Below are 18,696 nucleotides of genomic sequence, written 5' to 3'. Positions count from 1 at the left end.
ATAACACTGGAAGATATCCTCAGAGGACCCAAGGAACTGGTCCTGAATCTTTTATGAACCAGAACCACAACCAGTTTAATGTCTTCAATCATTAGTTAAGAAGAGATGGTCATCAAGCGGCAACTAGATGGAGAGAAAGTTGTATGACCTGTCATGGTCATGGTCACACTACTGCAACATGCAGAAGGAAGAATGGAAACATGTACAATGGACCTTGGAGAGCTCCTGGACTTGTTTTCTATCACTGCAACAAACTAGGTCACATTGCAAGATTCTGCAAAAGCAAAAAAAGTATATCTGATGATATACTGGTCACTCAAGAAGGAGAAATAGATGTTGAAAAAGTTCAAGGAGACATGAAGAAAACATGGAAGAAGGAACCAATATTGTTGGAGGAGGAACCGGTTTCTGCACCTAGTGTGGAAATATTGAAACCGGCAAACTAAGCCTCAAAGGCTTAGGGGGAGCAAACGGTTAAATGCTTTCGAACCCCCAGTTGACACTAGTAAAAGACCTTAACTAGTATGTTACACTTGTTGCTTGGTAGAAGATCGGAAACGGTAAAAAGGCAAATTAGGGTTTACGCCCTAATAGAGGAGCATTAATGATGGTAGGTGAGAGACATGTATAAATGCAATTTTCAAATCATTTCTCACTATCTGTTTTTGAGTGAAGAAAAGTTTTCAAGTGCAGAGTGAAGAAAAGGTGATTTGAGCTTAGATTTCAAGAAATTGGATAACCTTGAAAGAGATTCAAATCTAGTTTGCAAGCGGTAGTGGAGAACTCAAAGCGGTGATTTGGCATCCGACGGAGAGTGAAGTAAAGAAGAATTAGGAAGCCCTAATTTCACATTTGAAAGGTATTTTTCATGTTCTTGAAATACTCTACAATGGCTTCCGCATCTCATACCAGTTCAAGCACATCCATTGAGTCAGAAAGTTTTATTCAGAGGAAGGCCAAATATAATGCTTTGTCACAAGTTCTAGCTGGAGTCATAGTCGAAGAAGGAATTTCATATTATATTGATTACAAAATAGAAGACCTAGGGTCTTTAGCCATTCATACTCAATTAGGTCTATTTTGTGGAAAGGATAAAAGGATCAAACTGGAATTTAGTGTCATAGAGAAGAAGAAATTCCACAACGCTGTATATTTCCTTGAAGACTTCACAGAGGATCACATCAAGATCATCTTGAGCAGAGTCCATGGTGACAAGATGTACCTGGAGAGAATGCATGATATCACGCCTAAGGCATTTCATGCAGTCACTAATTTCTACAACATAGGGGAAGTGCCAGCCCTGAGAACGGTAAGCAAAATGGAAATGACCAAGCTCACCAGTTCGATAAGTGATTCATGAGGTATGACAGTTAATTCTATCAAGGATGAACTGGTGAAATACGCCTGCATGGTGATAGGCTACAGAACATTCTCAGCCAGCAGGATTAATTCTGTATCTACTGTAGCGGTAAATGCCACTTACCGAATGATAATAGAGGATGCATCTTTTGACTTATGCACCGGCATGTAGAGGCAACTCCTATCAAACCTTAAGGTAATCAAAAAGGACAATTCACTGAAATTTAAGTTTGGACAACTACTGGTAGGGTTGTTTTTCTATTTCCAAGGCTACTTTCCGGGTGTAGGAGATGTTCAGTGGTCCCCTGACCAACTGGTAACCAGGCAAATAAAGGAAAGTGTGCAAGCCATTGGAACCGGCTACCCTGAGGTACTAAACAAATACTTTGATGAGTTCAAAAGAAAGATGAGTCAGAGGGTAAGAATCTCAGGAGACATAGTGAAAAAATACGAAGATGACATCTGTTTCACTATTCAGGTGGACAAATGTCTAATGGAGGTTGTTGAGCCTAGAATGGAGGAAGTGGAGCCTATGGGCTATGAGGTCATGTTTGACATGCTAGAAGGGTATGCTTCAACCCTTATTGCCTTGCCTCTTGATCCAAAGGCTAAGAGAACTAGAACCTACTTGGAGAGGATCGCATCGGTTGAAGAACCATTAGTGAAGAAGGGAAAAGAACTGGCAGCTAAGAAAGCTAAGGCAGTGCCTGCAGCATCGGCACCGGCTACCACTGCGACTCCAAGAGTGACCAAGCGGTCATTGGCAAAGAAGAAACCGGAGGTAAAACTGGCAAAAGTCTTCAAAAGAAAGAGGAAGACTAAGGCAAATGAACTGGACTCTGAAGAAACCGAGTTTGATGATCAGCCAAAGAAGGCTAGATAGACCAAGAAGATGAAGAAGAATGAACTGGCAGCATCCGCACCGGTAAATATAGATATCTCCTCTTACAAACCTTTGACACATTGTCAAAGAATAGTAAAGAATATTAGGAGAAAGATACTTCATGATTTAATAAATTATTATGATGAACTCAATAGTGAGGAAAAAGATGAAGTACTACAGGAAATCATTCTTTATTTATGTAAAAATGACCAGTCACTATCAAAGATTAAATCTCAGACACCGGATTCATTATTTAAAGCTTTGGATAACAAATGGTGCACTACCATTGAAAAGGAACAGGAGATTAGGGAGAAATTTTTTGAACAGTACTTCTCTGAACTCTCAAATTCAGAATTATTTGATGTATTAGATCAAAATAAAGGTCTCTTCTTCACAAGGAGAAGAAGACTCTAGTTTTTGGAGGGGAGAGTTGATGATGTAGAAAAGGATACACATCAACACATGGCCCATGCTATCAGCTCTCACAAAGCTTGAATGGCCAACCTCCAAGCAGAAAAGGAATAGGTTATTTCCAAACTGGATGAGGTTTTTGATGAGGAAGGCAACCTGGTGGAGGAACCAATCTACACCATAGATGTCGATGCCCTAGATATAGAAGATGTCACTCAGGACATACCTTCTGAGGGAACTAAGCAGGGGCAATAGGCTGATCAGGGTGGTGAACAAGTTGTGGACACACAACAAGCGGCAAAAGATCAGGAAGAGAAAAAGAAGGAGGAGGAAGATGAGAAACAAAAAAAAGAGGAAGAGAAAAAGAAAGAGGAAGAGGAGAAAAGAAAAGATGAAGAGAAGAAGAAGCAAGAAGAAGAAAGGAAGAAGAAAGAAGAAGAGGACAAGGAAGAAAAGAAGAAGAAGGAAGAAGAAGAAACAAGGAAGAAGGAAGAGGAAGAAAAGAAGAAGAAAGAAGAGGAGAAGAAGAAGAAGGAAGAGGAAGAAAAGAAGAAGAAGGAAGAGGAAGAAAAGAAGAAGAAAGAAGAGGAGAAGAAGAAGAAGGAAGAGGAAGAAAAGAAGAAAAAGGAAGAGGAAGAGAAGAAGAAGAGGGAAGAAGAAGAAAAGGAAGAGTAGAAGAGGAGAGCAGAGGAGAAGAAAAAGGCAGAGGAAGACAAGGAAGAAGAGAAGAGAAGAGAAGCGGGAAAGAAGAAAGCTGAAGAAGCCAAGGAATGAGAAGCGGCAAAAAGCTTTGAGGTGGAGACTCTGAAGGCAACCGGAAGTTAACCCTCACCGGTTGATCTCTCTAGTCCTATCGATCTCCAATCTGCAAGTGAGTCGGAGCTTAGGTAGAGCATCAAGGTTGCTCAAGAGCACCTTGAGATCATTCACAGGAAAAAGGAACAGGACATCATTCAGGTAGCTGTAGACACTCTTACTGGTTTAATCCCCTGTACTAATCTTCCTAACACTGATTCATCACTAGCACAACTTAAACTTCTATGTACTGTAGTGGATGATCAGGTGCAGAGTCTAGAAGAAGCAGCAGAGGCCAATGTAAAGAAAGAGCACCAAAAGGCTCTTAATGTTGCTCTAGTGAAGAAACTAAATGAGCTTAGGACTGAACTGCTAAAGGATCAAAAGGACATAAGGAGTGCCTTAGATGAGGGAAACTTACTACTCAGCAAAATCTATCAACCTCATATGTTCTATGATGATGTGCTAGCCAAGAAGCAACAGCTTCAAACAGACTTCCAGTCCTACTTGAGCACATTCAAGACTCCTTACGACTCCTTTGCAGCATATGGGCAAGCCATTCACCGGTTCCAGATCCAGTCAGCCAAGATGGAGCATGAGATCAGCACAAGGTCTAGGGATTTTGTAGGAGCTTCAACTGGTATTACTTCCACAACTGCAAATTCTCCAAAAATGCTATCTAAACCTGGATGCCCTAACAACCACATAAGAACTGAGCACAATAGATGCCATGGAGGAACAGGTATCACAAATGCAGACAGAGAAGGAAGTGGCGACCTCCCTACTTGAGTCCTGGTCTCTTTCCATGAAACAATTTTTCCAGGACTATAAAGTGGTTTTTGACAAGTATTATTCATTATTGTCATAAACTCTTTTATATATATATGGAAACAGGTTTTTCAGCGGTACTTTGTCATTGTTGGCAAAGGGGGAGAAGTATATGGTTTTAAATTTTGTTTTAAATTTTGAAATTTTGATATATCAGGGGAGAAGTATATCAGAGGGTGAAGTATCTGTTTTGGAATTTTGATATATGTTGTGATATATGCTATATGCTCTGATGATTATGCTCTAAATGCAAAATTGCTATACACTCTGTTGATTAAGGGATAGTGTATATGCTTAGGGGGAGCAATTTTGTTAATGGCAAGTTTTTCTGTTGTAAAACACTTAGATGTCAAAATTTTATTTTCCTAAGTGTTGCCATCAATGCCAAAGGCGGAGATTGTTCGCATTTTTGTGGTTTATGTTGTGATTGTCATTGATGGACACACACTTATATTGAGATCCCCTTTATATGTATGAGCTTATGCTCAACCGGTATTTTGTTCCAACCAGTATGTTGTATACTAGTCTCTAGACTAGTGGTGATTTTGCAGAATGTGTTTCCCGGTCTGAAGCAGCATGTCGACCCCAAGCGGTTCGCAGATCACAAGCGGTACAAGGAAGCAAAGTGGCACAACAAATTCTTACCAGTCTTCATTTTTGTCAAACCAGCAACCGGTATTTTTTATGAACTGGTAATACTCTGTGATGAGTTACCAACCGACATTTTGTGATGAGTTACCAATCCATCGATTGTTTGACGGTGCCAACACATTGACGGTGATTCTTGTGTCATGTTACTGAGTATGTCTAGATTCATTGAACCTAGGAAATTGTAATGTAATCCTATTGGACCGACATGAAATCAGATTCCTTTAAAAGGACATCATGTCTAGGGTTTTCAAGTTGTTGAAGAAGTTGCAAAAAGGGTTAATGTTGAGCTAGGGTTTAAGGTGGAAGTTGAGAGCGATCTTATCTGAGAAGATCGAGTTGTAACTGAGAGAGAGATAGAGGAGACTGAAGTAATGGTGGAATGCATTAGCTATGAGTAATACTAGATCTAACCAAGTAGTTTGTGCTATTAGATGGATCAAACACTTGTTGGTTACTCACATCTTTGACAAGTCTGTAGCCCTTAACTGGGTAGGCCTCAAAGCCTTTGTAAAATCCTCTAACAAGATGGTTCACACACGTGAATCTAAAATCCTCTAACAAGGTAGTCTTTAATCAAACTTATCTCCTAACAGAGATTGAGATTCCTAACAGGATCTGTTCTGGTGAAGAACATTGTAAGACCTTAACCGGTCTAGTTTCTATTTTGCAGATAGTGACTTGTGAGTTCCAGCTCACCATGGTTTTTTCCTAGTTGGGTTTCCACGTCAAATATCTTGTGTTATGGTTGTATTTATTTTGTGGGTGAATGCTTTATTTGCATTTTGGTTTGCATATGTGGTAATCGGTTTGACTGTTAGACTGCTTTACCGGTTTATCTTTAGACTGTGTAAGTGTTTTAGTGCAAAGATTTTTGGCATACTAATTCACCCCCCCTCTTAGTATTCATCAAAATGTAGTTAGCGCATGCTGTCGGTTTTGCGATTTAGGATGATTTGTGAGTGAGAAAAATTGATAGGATAAGATCAGTTTTGTTGGGATAGGTGTAAAATATTTTGTTTCTATGTTTGTTGTCATGGTTTTCATTGTTGGTTCAATATAAGTGCCGATATAACTTGGTTTTATTTGTGATTTTTCAAGTTATTCATAGATATCGATGTGGATTTGATATAAACTTGATTTGATTTGCATTGTTTCAAGTTAATATATGTGGAGCCTGATTTATGTTACAAGCTAATATGATTGTGGAACTTGAGTTGTTTTACAAGTTGATATGGGTTGGAAACTTGAGTTGTGTTACAAGTTGATGTGAAATGGGGACTTGAGTTGTGTTACAAGTTTGATATAGTTTTAGAAAACTTAAGCTGTGTTACAAGTTGATATTGATAAATATGATGTGATTTTGATTTTGATATCTATGTTTTGATAAGGAACTGATATTGAACTTGTTTTGTTGTTTTGACAGGAGCGATTGGGAGTGGTTCAGTCGCGCGAGCGGTTACCGAGACCATGGGCATTGATACCATGGTTGGCACAGGCTGATTTGGACATTATTGAGAGATGCAGTCTATCTTCCCTATTGGATATGCCTCGATTCACTGTGAACCGAGGTTTACTAACAGTGCTTGCAGAGAGATGCCACAGTGATACGAACACCTTCCATTTTGCCACAAGGGAGATGACAATGACCCTTGAGGATTACTACCAGATCCTGCGCATACCTATAGTAGGTGCACTACTACCTTATGAGCAGTCAGAGGAGGGTGGGATAGAGGCACTTCGTCCGATTTTTCACAATGATATAGTGTGTGGGTATGAGATTTTGTGGCAAGAGTTTCTAGATTTGGATTATGTGCCTCTTCCATCAGTACTGGCAGGGTTCGTAGGTGGTTTCTTATGTCTCGACCGCAGGTTGAAGGGACTATCTATGGGATGGGGAATGGTACTAGAGGAGATGGTTAGACAGGGCCGCAGGTTTGCATGGGGATCGTCTATACTGGCCCAGTTGTATAGGGACTTGCACAAGGTAGTATACTTGGGTTACGATAGTTTGTCAGCCGACGTTACACTTCTATAGGTACGGTGCTGGGAGCACATTCTTGTAGCTAGGCCATTGGTGGACAAAGATAGGCCGGTTGGATGTGCCTATGCGTATGGATACAGGGGGTTAGTTGTCCAGCGGAAGCTGGGCAAACTGGAGCATTGGAGGAGGGTGTTGGATGATATTGATACGGTCATATGGCGACCATATACAGGTTGCGAGGTTTGGGCTGAGGATGGGCTGGAGATGCCATATGTCTTTATGACCCAATTTTTGATAGGGAGGACCTCTTTTGTGATTGATAGATTCTTCGTTACGAGAGTTTTGTGGCAGTTTGGTTGGCAGTAGGGGATACCACAGGGGACCAGTTTGTATGTGCACCGGAGGTAGGACATACCAGATTGGGGTCTGACTATTGATAGTGCGGTGGCCATGGAGGAGTTTGTGCAGCTAGCGGGCCAGATATGGGATTATGCCCTAGAGATTTTGGATGTTGGGATGACAGATGAGTTTTCTAGACTATTTGTAGCTCATGCCATGGTGAGGATATTGGATCTAGCAGAGATGAGGCCCGCTTTTGATGATGATGAGGATGAGGGAGGATGAGATGGGGATGAGGGAGGAGGTGGAGGAGGTCAGGGTAGGAGAGGAGACAGAGGTAGAGATAGGGGTGATAGAGGAGTGGAGAGAGAAGTTCAACGAGCTGTGATGGATAGAGGTAGAGGAGGGTTCGCAATTGGAGCAGGGGGTGAGGGGATGGTGGGAGAGGTGATAGCAGTAGTGGGAGGGACTGACGAGGTGAGATGGCCAACCCAGAGGAGGAGGACTGATGTGCTACCTCCACCAGCACCAAGGACAAGTAGAGGGACAAGGGGTACCCCTTCATAGGTACCCCTACGGGTCTGGGTTCTGACTCATGTGGAGGACGCCCAGATTAGGACCTTATAGGTGACAATGCAACAGTTGCAAGCACAACTATTAGAGCATCAGCGTTAGATTACATAGCTGACCACTGAGCATGATACTGAGATAGAGCGGTGGGGTCGAGCAGAGGAGCTCACAGTGAGCATGCAAAGAGAAGCAACAGGTGGGCCGATGAGGGACACCTTAAGAGAGCTGGTCTTGAGAGCCTAGGAGGCAGAGTACTACCATTGTCATTATGAGGCTGTGGTGCCTAGGGAGCGTTGAGTGCAGAGTTTTACGTAGTCAAGATCAAGTCGATCTCGAGAGATAGGATCGCGGTCAGAGAGAAGAGGCGTGATAGGGCCACCGAGACATGATCCACTTGGAGATCCAGGGGCTGGGACTTTTGCGGCGAGACCGTCTCCTTCAGGAGATAGTCATACTTGAGAGACATTGTCTCTATTGTATTTTTGATCATTGTATTTGGCTGAGACATGACATATATTGTACATTTTGATCATTTTTGATATATATATATATATATATATATATATATATATATATATATATATATATATATATATATATATGACACCATTTTCTTTGATCATGTGATGCGTTATGGATGCATTTTCTATATGTTTTTACTTTATTCTATGATGATGTAATGCTTAGATAGATGATATGATGAGGTGAAATGCATGATGTTATGAGATGTATCTTGAAAATGAGATGAATGATTATGTTATGCTGTGAGATGTATCTTGAAAATGAGATGAATGATATGATATGCAACTAATTATAAAATGACATGCAACTAATTGTAAAATGATATGCAACTAATTGTTTTTGGAGCACCCTCATTCTACATTTGTCATCCGATATAACCACATATCTATTTGCTTTTGATATATGTATCATAATTTGAGCATGGATTGATTTTTGGATATGTTGAAAATTTATACAAGCATAATGGTATAATTAAACCATGATGACCTAAGAAAAATTTACATGATGTTTTGATTTTGCAAGATAGCACAAGCGTCAAGGTATAATTGAACCAGGATGACTAGAGTGTGGATTGCGTATAAACAAACAAGATTAAACCATTTGTATGCGTAAAGTAGAATCATGTCTTTAGTGATATTTGTTGTATCACGTCTCGAGACAAGTATCTACATAGTACAAATGATTGCCTCACAGATAGAAGACTAAAAAATATTGGAGTTTCTCGATGTTCTCTAGCATGGAAGCATTGTTGAGAAAATTTAGAGATTCCAATAATTCAAAAAGCTAAATGCAAAAATAGTCAAGACTTTATGCAAAATGCAATAGTTGGTACTTCGGAAAATCATCCATCGTATTCCTCTTGTGAATCTGTTATTGATCGATGTTTTGATTTGGGTTTGTGTAAGTTTTTGCTGTGTTGGATATGATGTTCTGAGTTGGCAAATAGTCTTGATGGTTTGAACATGTTTGTAAGTTTTTATGTTTATTGCCCCTAGCTAAGTGTGCCTTTTGATGTGGATATGTACAGTGACTACCAAGCCATGGTAAAGTGTGGTGAAAGGATAGATGGATAAATCAGGATAATGACTATGCTAAGTATGTCCTGAATGGATGTTTGCTAAGTGTCGGGTGATGGCCGATAGTGCTTTACTGTGGAGATAAGAATATGGATATAGATAAAGGAGTTGTCCTTTCACAATAGTGCCTATTACCAGGTTTTCACCAGTTGCTTTTATTGTACCTTTTTATTTGCTTTTCCTTGATTTTTTTTTTTTGATTTTTTTGATTTTTTTGACTTTTTTCCTGCATTAGACTACTCAAGTGTAGTATTTCTTTAGATGAATGTTGTTAGTTGGTTCATCAAGCACATCTCCATTTGAATTTGTTAGCTGATAAGAACCTAATCCATAGACTGATATGATGACATAGGGACCTAACTAGTTAGGTTCAAATTTCCCTTTCTTTTCCCAATCTTGCTGATTTCTAGGATTTTCCTTGAGTACTAGATCACTAATTTTGAAATTTCAGGGAATGACCTTGTGATTGTAGCTTCTGCACATGCATTGCTAATATGCTTTGAGATGAGTGTAAGCATGCTGATGTCTTTCATCTAAGAGTTCCAGTTCTTGTAGTCGGTTGACTTGATACTCTTCATCTGGGATTAAGCCTTTTAGAGAGACTCTGAGAGATGGAATTTCTACCTCCAGTGGTAAAATAGCTTCTGATCCATAGACCAATAAGAAAGGTGTTGCTCCTATAGGTGTGCGGATGCTAGTTCTGTATGCCCAAAGTGCTGGATTGAGTTGTACATGCTAATCTTTGCCTGCATCATTCACTATTTTCTTTAGGATTTTCAGTATTGTCTTGTTGGATGCTTTTGCTTGACCATTTCCCTGTGGGTAGTATGGTGTAGAGAAATGATGTTGTATTTTGAATTGTTCACATAGCTCTCAAAAATCTTGGTTTTTGAAAGGTCATCCATTATCGGTGATGATGGAACTTGGAATACCATATCTGCAGATCAGATAGTTTAGGATAAAAGAGGCAATTTGTTTTCCAGTCACTGTGGTCATGGGGACTACTTCTATCCACTTGGTAAAGTATTCTGTTGTAGTTATAATGAACTTGTGTCTATGTGAAGATGAAGGATGAATTTTACTGACCAAGTTGAGTCCCCACTAAAAAAAGGGCCAGGATGTTGTAAATGGTTGCAGTTCCTGTGCTGGTGCATGTATCAAATTGCCATGGTTCTAGCATTTAGGACACTTCTTGGCGAAGTGGTAAGAATATTTTTCCATTGTAGGCCAGTAGTATCCCATCCTTAGAAGATTTTTAGCAAGAGTAGTCCCACTTGAATGTGTGCCACAAATACCTTTGTGAAGCTAGTGTAAAGCAGAATCAAATTCATTACGATCAAGGCAACGAAGAAGAGTACCATCTAGACCTCGACAGTATAAAGTATCAGCAATAAGGGTATAACGGGTGGCTTGTTAGATAAAGTTACACTTTTAATTTTGGGACTAGTCAATGGGCAGAATATTGTTCATTAGATAATCATATATTGGTCCATACAAAGGGGAATCTGAACCAGTCAAGGCATAGACAACATGGGATTCAGAGTGGTCATAGGCTGGGGAGAACAATTTCTCTACTAGAAACTCGTAACGACTCTGTTTCTCTAGAATCTATAGTAATGAAGCGATAGTAGCCATTGCATCGGCTGCTTTGTTATTCAACCTTGGTATTTGGTCGAAGGTGATGTGTATAAAATATTGTTTGAAGTCATCCACCATTCATTTGTAGGGTAGTAGCTTGTCATCTTTTGTCTGATAGTCATTGTTGATTTGATTGACGACTAGTTGTGAGTCTCCATAGGCCTTTAACTCCGTGATTTTCCATTCTACGGACATTTTGATTCCTATAACCAATGCCTCATATTCAGCCACATTATTTGTGCATGGGAACATAAGCCGATATGATCTTAGTATAGTGTGTCCTTCAGGAGTGATGAAGAGAATGCCAGCACCTGAACCATGTTGTGTGTAGGATCCGTCAAAGTATGGGGTCCATTGCTTGGTAGAAATAGCAAGAACATCTCTGTCCGAAAATTCAATCTCCATAGTTTGTTTTCCTAGTAGCAGTGCTTCAGCTAGTTGATTTGCAATTGCTTGTCCTTTGATAGCTCTTCGTTCTATGTATTGGATATCAAATTAACTGAGAATTATTACCCATTCAGCCAATCGGCCTATAAGAGCTGCCTTGCCGAGTAGGTATTTGAGAGGATCAATTTTTGCCACTAGCTTAATTGTGTGTGCTAGCATATAATGTCAGAACTTTTGAGAAGCAAAGACTACTGTTAGACAAGCCTTCTCAATGAATGTATAGTTGAGTTCATAGCCATTCAATGTCCTGCTGATGTAGTACATGGCTCATTCCTTTCCTTGTTGATCTTCTTGTGCCAATAATGCCCCTAGTGATATATCTGTTGTTGAAATGTATAAAATGAGTGGCTTTCCTGCTATTGGTGGTACTAGAACTGGTGGGTTCATCAGATATTATTTGATTTGATAAAAAAATTCTGCACACTTAGCTTCCCATCTGAAAGGCACATTTTTATGCAGCAAGTGATTGAATGGTAGACTTTTATCAGCTAGTTGAGCGATGAATCACCTGATTGATTGAAGTCATCCTTGTAGAGATCTGAGCTGACTGATATTCTTTGGTGGTGGCATCTCCATAATGGCCTGTACCTTTGCTGGATCCACTTCAATACCTTTAGCTAAGACTATATAGCCTAGTAACTTGCCTGATGTAACCCTGAAGACACACTTCTTAGGGTTGAGCCTAACTTGGAATTTTTCCAATCGATCAAAAATCTTTGTTAAAATGCTGAGGTGTTCTGCTCTAGTGAAGGATTTAGCTAGTAAATCATCCACATAGTCTTCCATGAAGGTATGCATCATGTCATGAAAAATTGTTGTCATTGCTTGTTGATAACTAGCTCCTACATTTTTTAAGCCAAAAGGCATAACATTCCAACAGTACGTTCCCCAAGGATAGGTAAATGTTGTTTTATCTTGATCCTCTGGGGCTATTTTTATTTGATTATAGCCTGAAAAAGCCTCCATTAGTGAGAGCATTGCATGGCCCGCTGTGAGGTCTACAATTATGTCGATATTGGGCAAAGGAAAGTCATCATTTGGACAGGCTTTGTTGACATCTCTAAAATCATTGTAGATTCTAATACTGCCATCTGGTTTTGATACTGGTACTATGTTGGAAATCCATTCTGCATAGTCGATGGGTCGAATGAATCCGACATCTAATAGTTTCTTAAGTTCAACCTTGACCATGAGTGCTACCTGTGGATTCATCTTTCGTAGTTTTTGCTTGACTGGCTTAACTCCTGGAGAGATGGACAAGTGATGTATGATTAAGTGTGGATCAATTCTGGGCATATCTGCGTATGACCAATCAAAGTTAATTTTCTTTTCTTTAAAAAAGATGATAAATGCTGATCTTTCCCCTCTGTCAGAGATTCTACCAGGTGTATGTTTTTGGCTTCTTCCATAGTACCAATGTTGATTGATTGAGTGGGCTCAATCAATATGGGTGATCGCTCATGAAAATGTTTAGGAAGAGTGTCAAGTCTCCCATCCTTAGGTGCCTTCAAAAGTTTTTCACCCTCAGATGCATCCTTTATTTTTACTTTTTTGTGATCTAGAGCTGCCATTGACTGGTTTTCAGCATCAGATCTTTTATTTGGTTCATTTTTGCAACTGAGAGACTTGGCACTCCCTTGGTTGTAGACATCGTTATTGTGTTCACTAGTAGAGCCTATTTCTGGGGTAACGGTGCATAGGTAGTGGATAATAGATTCATGTTTGGGAAAATTGGTATATCATGCATTTTGGGTTCATCCTAGTCAATGAGGTCAAGAAAGATAAGTGGTAAGGAATCGTTGGGTGGATCAAGTTCTGCTACTATAAGTGTCAAGATGGAGGTTTCATCATGATTGGTTTGGGTGCTAAAGAAGTTCAGGATTCCGTCGAGGTCTTCGATGGTATCATCCTCCGTATAGACTTGTTCATAATGTTTCTGTTCACTTTCCTTGGTGTCATAGATATTTTGTGGTCCAAATTTAGGTAGTCTAACTTCCGTGTTATGCTCTTCTTGAGAAAGGGATATGGAACTAGTTTTGTCAGCGGTATCTCCAGTAGCATTTGTGTAGCTACCCCATTCACATTCATTGGAATCAGTCTCAGAGTTATCATCCCATATCTTTTTCAGTGCTGTAAATAGGTATGTTGTATGGTGAAAAGAGATCTTTGATAATTGATACCAGTTTGATAGTTTTCGTTGATTCTGTGTCGGATCTAGCTTCTACCTTTTGTAATTTCTCATATACTGTTCCTCCTTGGGGAGGAATAATGATATCAGGAGGTAGTTCTGCCTTTTTAGATATTGGTGCTTGAATATGAGCTACTGCTGTAGATATGGCCTTCTTGTGATTGAGGAGTTTCTCCTAATGTTGCTTATGTTCTTTATGTTCACGGTCCTTGCAGATTGTTTCTGTTGACTCAAATAGTGCTGCTTGCCAGGATTCTTCTTTGTACTTCTTCTTTGCTTTCTATTGAGGTTTTGGAGTTATGTGTGGTATCTTTCTTAGTAGGAAAGTGAGTTTACAGCCCAATCCTATTTTGTCTCTACTGAGTTGTGAAGGAAGGCCTATTGGTTCAATGACTCCTTCTTTGCATTTTGCAATAGGTCCTTTACCATCATATCCCATTTGTTGCATGATTAAGTAACCCCTTTCATATAGGTGTGTTGGTAGAACTATGTCCAGAGCAGCTACTCGGTTATCTTCTTCCTCATCTTTGTATAACCAGCTAAGGATGTCCTTTTCCTCTGATTCATGTGCTAGAGTGTCGAGTTGGATGAAGGTACCATCGAATTTGGTGATGGGCTGAGTTACCTGATGTATTGATTTTGTAGGTAATCCATGAGATCTGGGTGATGCTAGTAAGCTAGCCAAACACATGGGTTTCAAAGAGTATTCCCCCATGCCTTGTTCTCTTATTTGCATTTTCTACTTGAAATCTCCAGGTAATGATTCAGACTTTGCCTTCTGTAGATTTGATGTTGAGGATTTCTGTTTTTCCCTATTATGGGGAACCAAACTGTCCTGGGCTGTCCCCATTGCATTACAATGTTGAAATAGATTTTGATTAGCAGATATAGAGACCTCTTATCCGTTATAGGGAAATTTGACACACTGGTGATATGTAGAAGGTACTGCTTGCATTTCATGTATCCAGGGTCAACCTAATAAAATATTGTACATGAGGTCTATGTCTAAGACCTGACACATAGTATCCTTTTGTATGGGGCCAACTTGAATAGGTAACAATACTATCCCTTTAGAGGATCTTTCCTCATCATCATATGCCTCTATAGTAATTTTTTTGCATGGATCAATAGACTCCTCTGAGAAGCCTAATGCACAGATAAATTTTATGGTACATATATTAAGTCCAACTCCTCCATCTATCAAGACTCGTTATACTCGGTGTTTATAGACATTGACTTCAATATGGAGAGGAGTGTTATGTGGATGACTTAAGGAAGTATTATCATGCTCTGAGAAGGTGAGATTATGAGGCCCTGTCATATGAGGGACCATGGCTTGGAATTTGTTAGCATCCAGATCTTGAGGTACATTGGTTTCCAACAACGCTTGTTCTAATGTCTTTGTGTTTTGGTGACAGTTTTAGCAATTCTAGTATAGATATTTGAGCAGGAGTTTTGCATAGTTGGCTAACTAAATCATATTGGATTTTTGGTGGAGTGTTTGTTGTTGTTGTGTGGCCCTTCAAGACATATTTATGAGCTTTGGTTGTTACATTGATAGATTCATGATTATGCTGGTCTCGGATTGTGATGATGTTTACATGGTTATCTTTAGCTGATATGTGATTGATGGTGTTATTGTAGATGTGATTGATACGAGCCCCACATGTATCATTCGAGGTTGAAGCTCCATCTTTTTTGTAGTTTGGAAGAGGATTCTTAAAGGCTCCATGGTCACCATATGTTTTGAGACCATCCACTATTAAATCACCTCGATCAATCATGTCTTGAACAATGTTTTTCAATCTCATACAATCATTTGTTTGATGACCTTTGTTGCGATGAAAATCACAAAAGTGTGAGTCATTCCACCAAGGTGGTTTGATTTGGGGTTCATAGTAGCTGATCGCGGGCAAAGAGATAATCTTGTTTGCCAAGAGTTCTCTGAATGCTGACTCCAGGGATTGTCCTAGTGGTGTGAAGACACGTTTTTGGAAATTGTTGGTGTCATCTCGTGAATTATTATTAGGTCCTCGATTTGTGGTTTTGTTTTGAGTATCATTGGTGTTGTTTATGTTGGGTTGACCTTGATTGGTGTTCAGTGCGTATGTGTTAGCGTCTGGGTTAGCACCTTTGGGGTTCTTTGTAGCTTGAGGATTTCCTGATAATGCGAGCACTGGCTGTTTAGATTTTGGATCATGTGATTCATTGCCGCCTTCGTTTCCATTGTTTTTGTTTCAAGTCGAGAATCTAGATTTGTCTAAGTTGTTGTTATTTTGATTATTATAGTTTGATGAACTTGTTCCTTCTTTGAAGAATTTGAGTGTTCCTTTCTTGACACATGCTTCTTCTACTTGAATGCCATTTTCAATCAGTTTAGCAAAAGATGGTATGCATTGGAGTTTGAGCCTGTAACTCATCTCACCATTCAAGTTGTCAATGAAAATTTCCATTTGCTCCTTTTCAGGAATGTCTCGAGGATATCGTGAAACCATACGTCACCAACATTGAAGGAATACCATGAATGTTTCATTGTTTTTCTATTTGGTGTTACAGATGTCTAGCATGGTTATAGCATGTTGAATGTTATAGGAATATTGTGTTATGAATTTGTTGACCAATTCATCAAATGATCTGACAGGAGGTGTGATCTTGGATAACCATTCCATTGTTTGTCCTCCCAAACTTCTTGGGAATAACCTCATCAGATAGGTGTCATCATGAGCAAATTCAAGACTCATGGTACAGAATTATCTAACATGATCACGAGGATCGCTTTTCCCATCATATTTGTCAAATTTAGGCACATCTGCATTCGGAGGAAAAGGAATCATGTGCAACCTTCTATCAAATGGATAAGGACAAATTTCATTTAGTGAATACCGTACTATTGTCCCTTGTTGCATGTCTTGCATTTGTCTTTGTAACATTTGCATTTGTTGAGTAAGGGAAACCAAAGGTGCATTGTTTTGCCGAGGGAAGAGTTCTTCCCTTGCATTAATCCTAGGTTGAAATGGTGTATGGAATGGTATGTTTTGATCGGGGATGTGTTGCTCAAGGATGTTTTTCCCTAGTGTATGTTGTTCTAGTATGTTTTGTTCAGGAATATCTTGTTCAGGGTCACGTGCTTCTTCTTCTCATTATTGTTCTTGATATTCATAATGTTGAGATCTCGTTCTAAACATGTCTGTGTCAAAGTCTTCAGGGAGTTTAACCCCTTTTCTTGTGAGCATGAGCAAGTATTTTTCCTTGTCATTTTCCATGATTCTTTCCACAAGTTTTTGGAATGAAGCACTTTCTTGGCATTCCTGAAGAAGTTCTTTAGAAATTTTAGTATCCTCTAGATGTGGACCTTCAAAAGGATTTGATAACCTCTAATTCATATTGGATTCTGCTTGTGTCTCGCTTTGTTTGTTTTATTGAGAGCGAGTGATAGGCATTTTAGTAGAAGCATTCTGTGACAAAGGGGACAAAATCCTCTTCGATATGTTGCTCAGGGGTTGGTGGTTCAAATCAAGGTGTGTTGTAAGTGATGCACTCGTCGGGAAAGAATTTCGGATTGATCTTTCCTCCATGGTTTATGATTTGACTGAATGCTGATTTCTAACAATATGCCTAGTCTTCAAAGGGTCTTTGTCAAATTCATTGGATTTGTTCTGGATATAAAGTTTGACGAGATGAAGGAATGTTCAATGAGATTTGAAGAGTTGATGATTGATGTATAAAAATTTATTTCTTTTGACAAATTTGGAAAAACTTGGTTGTTGTTTCTTCAACGTGGTGTTACAATAAATATTCTTTCTTCTCAGAATATGGGGATTAGTCATGCATAAGTGATTCAATGGTTTCCTTTGATTTGTTTTGGATTTATTTGATCTTGTTTTGGAAACTCAAGTTTACTTTATCAAAGTGAAGGTTTAGATGCCCCCTCACGACAAAGCATATCAAATGATATGGATAAAGTCTCCCGATATGGAAACTTGATTTGACAACCTGAGATTTTGAACAAGTGTTTTTGAGATATAATCTGTGAGATAATAAAGGACCTATTCATCACTTGCGATGATGTTTCCTGATTTTGATAGGATAGATATGTTTATTATGCGATCAGTTTTGGATTCTGGACAACTTTTGTTTTGACACAAAATTTGCTTAAGAAATAGTTTTTAACACTTTGTTTTTGATACTCTAGTTTGATAAAGATGAAGCTGATGAAAGGATGCTCTCAAAATGTTTTCTAAATTTTCAAAAATTTCCACTGTTTTGCCCACTATTTTTCTAGGTTTGATCACGTGCTAAAACAGAGACCGAATGCGCTACAGAAATTTCTTCATGTGCTAAGGAAAAGACCACACATGTTAGGCTACCCCCGGCTACATGCTAACTATTTCAGACTACTTATCTGGTTTTCTATTTTGCTTAAAAGATCATGTGCTAATATGGGCCTTTCATGCACTAACTGATAAACCTGATGCGCTAATTTTTGACTCCTATGCGCTAAGCTGATGCTTCAATGCGCTAGGTTGTTTACCGGATGCGCTAACTGTCTCTAACTGTTTCTAGATTTTGATGAAGTGCTACTATGAATACTTGACATGCTAAAGATAGGCTTTTATGCTAAACGATGGTTCCGAAGTGCTAAGAAGTTGCGCTTACACGCTAAACTGCCCTGTTTTGACTGTTTTCTGTGATTTTGGTGTTTTGTCTGAGGTTTTCAATTTTGATGGATGATTTTCTAAAGTAACAAATGCAAACACAACACAAAATACATAACCATTTTTGCCTAATCTAAATAGTAAGTGTATATTCTGCGAGGATGTGTTCAAATCCCCAATGTTTTAACAGGTTTGGTTAAAATAAATATACTTCTACAAAGACTCTTTATTCAAGGGTCATAAGTAATACCATAGCCCACTAGTCTCGATACTCCATCAGTTCAAACAACCGTGTCACCCCCTAAAGGGTGCCCATTTTTTTGCCATTTGCTAGAAATTAACTCAAAGTGAAT

This window comes from Cryptomeria japonica, chromosome 9 (genome assembly GCF_030272615.1).
Source record: "Cryptomeria japonica chromosome 9, Sugi_1.0, whole genome shotgun sequence".
Classification (NCBI taxonomy): domain Eukaryota; kingdom Viridiplantae; phylum Streptophyta; class Pinopsida; order Cupressales; family Cupressaceae; genus Cryptomeria; species Cryptomeria japonica.
The sequence above is the reverse complement of the archived record's forward strand: the minus strand, read 5'-3'. Positions refer to the sequence as shown.